Genomic DNA, 5,000 nt, shown 5'->3' with positions numbered 1-5,000 from the left:
CAAGCCGCCCTGGGCTCACCCTCCCCGGCCGCAGCGAGGGACTGCCTCCCGGTCGACTGGATCGGGCCCCTGGAAGTCTGGAAAAAAGAATGGAACCTGACGCCTCCGAGGAGGGGGCGCCCAGGGAAGGAGGGAGATCCGGGTTGACCTGCTGACCGGACGGGAAAGAGGCCACCGGGCGTCCCCCCCCCCTTAAAACCTAGGGGTTGACCTGGTGGCCGGAAAGCGAACCGGCCAGCAGGTGAACCCGTTCGATTCCACGGGTTGACCTGGTGCCCGGGAAGCGAACCGGCCAGCAGGTGAACCCGTTCGATTCCACGGGTTGACCTGGTGCCCGGGAAGCGAACCGGCCAGCAGGTGAACCCGTTCGATTCCACGGGTTGACCTGGTGCCCGGGAAGCGAACCGGCCAGCAGGTGAACCCGTTCGATTCCACGGGTTGACCTGGTGCCCGGGAGGGGACTCTGAAAATTTTTCAGCCCTTTCGACTCGGGGTTGACCTGGTGGCCGAGAGGGGACTCGCACGGCAGGCAAGCCGCCCTGGGCTCACCCTCCCCGGCCGCAGCGAGGGACTGCCACCCGGCCGACTGGATCGGGCCCCTGGAAGTCTGGAAAAAAGAATGGAACCTGACGCCTCCGAGGAGGGGGCGCCCAGGGAAGGAGGGAGATCCGGGTTGACCTGCTGACCGGACGGGAAAGAGGCCACCGGGCGTCCCCCCCCTTAAAACCTAGGGGTTGACCTGGTGGCCGGAAAGCGAACCGGCCAGCAGGTGAACCCGTTCGATTCCACGGGTTGACCTGGTGCCCGGGAAGCGAACCGGCCAGCAGGTGAACCCGTTCGATTCCACGGGTTGACCTGGTGCCCGGGAAGCGAACCGGCCAGCAGGTGAACCCGTTCGATTCCACGGGTTGACCTGGTGCCCGGGAGGGGACTCTGAAAATTTTTCAGCCCTTTCGACTCGGGGTTGACCTGGTGGCCGAGAGGGGACTCGCACGGCAGGCAAGCCGCCCTGGGCTCACCCTCCCCGGCCGCAGCGAGGGACTGCCTCCCGGTCGACTGGATCGGGCCCCTGGAAGTCTGGAAAAAAGAATGGAACCTGACGCCTCCGAGGAGGGGGCGCCCAGGGAAGGAGGGAGATCCGGGTTGACCTGCTGACCGGACGGGAAAGAGGCCACCGGGCGTCCCCCCCCCCTTAAAACCTAGGGGTTGACCTGGTGGCCGGAAAGCGAACCGGCCAGCAGGTGAACCCGTTCGATTCCACGGGTTGACCTGGTGCCCGGGAAGCGAACCGGCCAGCAGGTGAACCCGTTCGATTCCACGGGTTGACCTGGTGCCCGGGAAGCGAACCGGCCAGCAGGTGAACCCGTTCGATTCCACGGGTTGACCTGGTGCCCGGGAAGCGAACCGGCCAGCAGGTGAACCCGTTCGATTCCACGGGTTGACCTGGTGCCCGGGAGGGGACTCTGAAAATTTTTCAGCCCTTTCGACTCGGGGTTGACCTGGTGGCCGAGAGGGGACTCGCACGGCAGGCAAGCCGCCCTGGGCTCACCCTCCCCGGCCGCAGCGAGGGACTGCCACCCGGCCGACTGGATCGGGCCCCTGGAAGTCTGGAAAAAAGAATGGAACCTGACGCCTCCGAGGAGGGGGCACCCAGGGAAGGAGGGAGATCCGGGTTGACCTGCTGACCGGACGGGAAAGAGGCCACCGGGCGTCCCCCCCCCCTTAAAACCTAGGGGTTGACCTGGTGGCCGGAAAGCGAACCGGCCAGCCGGTGAACCCGTCCGATTCCACGGGTTGACCTGGTGGCCGGGAAGCGAACCGGCCAGCAGGTGAACCCGTTCGATTCCACGGGTTGACCTGGTGCCCGGGAGGGGACTCTGAAAATTTTTCAGCCCTTTCGACTCGGGGTTGACCTGGTGGCCGAGAGGGGACTCGCACGGCAGGCAAGCCGCCCTGGGCTCACCCTCCCCGGCCGCAGCGAGGGACTGCCACCCGGCCGACTGGATCGGGCCCCTGGAAGTCTGGAAAAAAGAATGGAACCTGACGCCTCCGAGGAGGGGGCGCCCAGGGAAGGAGGGAGATCCGGGTTGACCTGGTGACCGGACGGGAAAGAGGCCACCGGGCGTCCCCCCCTTAAAACCTAGGGGTTGACCTGGTGGCCGGAAAGCGAACCGGCCAGCCGGTGAACCCGTCCGATTCCACGGGTTGACCTGGTGGCCGGGAAGCGAACCGGCCAGCAGGTGAACCCGTTCGATTCCACGGGTTGACCTGGTGCCCGGGAGGGGACTCTGAAAATTTTTCAGCCCTTTCGACTCGCGGTTGACCTGGTGGCCGAGAGGGGACTCGCACGGCAGGCAAGCCGCCCTGGGCTGACCCTCCCCGGCCGCAGCGAGGGACTGCCTCCCGGCCGACAGGATCGGGCCCCTGGAAGTCTGGGGGGGGGGGGGAATCGCCCCACGCCTCCGAGGAGGGCTGCCCGGGCGGGCCTGGCCCCGGAGCTCGAAAAAAAAAAAAAGGATCGGGCCCACTAGAGACATGGACCAGGCCGCCCTGGGCTCACCCTCCCCGGCCGCAGCGAGGGACTGCCTCCCGGCCGACTGGATCGGGCCCCTGGAAGTCTGGGGGGGGGGGGGGGAAATGGAACCTGACGCCTCCGAGGAGGGGACGCCCAGGGAAGGAGGGAGATCCGGGTTGACCTGGTGACCGGACGGGAAAGAGGCCACCGGGCGTGCCCCCGTTAAAACCCCTAGGGGTTGACCTGGTGGCCGGAAAGCAAACCGGCCACTGGGTAGGCCGGTCGGCAACCTAGGGGTTGACCTGGTGGCCGGGAAGCGAACCGGCCAGCAGGTGAACCCGTCCGATTCCACGGGTTGACCTGGTGCCCGGGAGGGGACTCTGAAAATTTTTCAGCCCTTTCGACTCGGGGTTGACCTGGTGGCCGAGAGGGGCCTCGCACGGCAGGCAAGCCGCCCTGGGCTCACCCTCCCCGGCCGCAGCGAGGGACTGCCCCTCCCCACCCCCCGGCTGACAGGATCGGGCGCACTGGAAGTCCGGGACAGTATTTTCCCCGACGCCGGGGAGGGCGGGCGGAGGGGCTCTGGCGGCCAGCCCGGGCCCCGGAGCTCGAAAAGGAAAAAAGGACCGGGCCCGCGAGAGACGGGGGCCCTGCCGCAGGGGGGGGGGCAGTCCGACCGGGGCTCACCGTGCGGCAGGCCCGGGCGTCGGCAGGGGAAAGCGGGCGAGGAGGCGCGGGGCCGGGTGCCTACGGCCATACCGGACCGAACGCCCCCGATCCCGTCCGATCTCGGAAGGTAAACCGTCCCGGGCCTGGCTAGTACTTGGATGGGTGACCGCCTGGGAATCCCAGGTGCCGTAGGCAGCTTTTCCCGGTCCGAGTCAGCTCTCTCTCCTTTTCTGGGGGGGAAGGAGAGGGGGGGACGGGCCGGAAAGCCCCTCGTCGCTCCTGCCGAGTCGGAGGTCGCGGCCGCAGGTCACGGGTCTGGGCGCCTGGGGTCCGGCTCCCCACCCACCCGGCTTCCTCCGCGGAGGACCCCCCCCGGGGCCACCGAAGCCGCTGGGGGAGACGCCGGGCATGGGGCGGACTGGCCCGGACCCTCCCGGCCGCCGGCCCGCAGGTCCGCCCCGAATCCCCCCCCGCGGCCACCCAGGCCAGGCCTGGCCAGGCGGGACGGACGGCGGGTGTCCAGCGCCCAGCGGCTTCCTCCAGCGGGGACCCACGGACCCCAAAGCCGCAGGGGGAGGCCCCGGGCCTGGGACGGACTCGCTCGGACCCCCTGCGCCCGGCCGCCGGCCCGCGGGACCGCCCCGAATCCCCCCGCGGCCACCCAGGCCAGGCCTGGCCAGGCGGGACGGACGGCGGGTGTCCAGCGCCCAGCGGCTTCCTCCAGCGGGGACCCACGGACCCCAAAGCCGCAGGGGGAGACCCCAGGCCCGGGACCGACTCGCTCGGACCCCCCGCCTCCCCTGCGCCCGGCCGCCGGCCCGCGGGACCGCCCCGAATCCCCCCGCGGCCACCCAGGCCAGGCCTGGCCAGGCGGGACGGACGGCGGGTGTCCAGCTCCCAGTGGCTTCCGCCAGCGGGGACCCACGGACCCCAAAGCCGCAGGGGGAGGCCCCGGGCCCGGGACGGACTCGCTCGGACCCCCCGCCTCCCCTGCGCCCGGCCCCCGGCCCGCGGGACCGCCCCGAATCCCCCCGCGGCCATCCAGGCCAGGCCTGGCCTGGCGGGCCGGTGTGCAGCTCCCCCGGGCTTCCTCCCCCGACGACCCGCGCCCCCCTGAGCCGCAGGCGGAGACCCCGGCCCCGGGGCGGACCGGCCCGGGCTCGCCCGAGCCCCCTGCGCCCGGCCCGCAGGACCGCCCCCCCGAATCCCCCGGGAGAGGCCCGGCCTGCACGCCACTGACGACCCGCGGCCCCCAAAGTCGCAGGAGGCGCCCCCCCCCCCCCGGTTAGCCCCGTCTCGCTCCGCGCCCCCCGCCCCTCGCTGCCGGGACCGGGCGCCGCCCCAGAGTCAGCCGCAGCCGGCCGGCCTGAGAGCTGCCCTCCTGTGGACGACGGTGAGTTTACCTTGATACTAACCGGCCGTCAGCCAGGTCAACCCCATTGCTAGACTGGGGTGGACCTGGTGGCCGAGTGGGGACTTGGAACATTTGACAGCTGCTTCCCGGGGCTTGACCGGTTGTCCTGAACGCCCCCCACCCCCACCCCCAGCCCCCGGCTCCTGCTCCCCTCTCCCCAGCCTCGGTGCTCCGCTCCCTGCCTCGGAGGCTGCCTCTCTGCGGCGCCTGCATCGCCTCCGAGGACGCGCACCCTCCGGAGGCTGGACGTAAACCCACCACTGCCGCCGACCCGGCTCTCCGAGGGACGACTGTGAGGCCCCCCACCCCACCCCACCCCCGGACCGCCCTGGGGACGACTGCTAAGCCTCCCCCACCGGACCGCCCGGGGGAAGACTGCGACGCCTCCCGCCAGGCCCCCAC

At 70.9% G+C, this 5,000-nt stretch overlaps 1 non-coding gene across 1 annotated transcript; it reads left to right on the top strand.

Annotated features, from left to right (window-relative positions):
* The first annotated feature begins 3,260 nt into the window (after nucleotides 1-3,260).
* Nucleotides 3,261-3,379, top strand: LOC135978950 (5S ribosomal RNA). Its single transcript, XR_010596292.1, has one exon. It is a non-coding gene; the product is annotated as a 5S ribosomal RNA (ribosomal RNA).
* The last annotated feature ends 1,621 nt before the right edge of the window (nucleotides 3,380-5,000 follow it).

The sequence above is a fragment of the Chrysemys picta genome, unplaced genomic scaffold, assembly GCF_011386835.1.
Source record: "Chrysemys picta bellii isolate R12L10 unplaced genomic scaffold, ASM1138683v2 scaf568, whole genome shotgun sequence".
NCBI classification, from domain to species: domain Eukaryota; kingdom Metazoa; phylum Chordata; order Testudines; family Emydidae; genus Chrysemys; species Chrysemys picta.
This window is presented reverse-complemented; position numbering and strand designations above follow the sequence as displayed.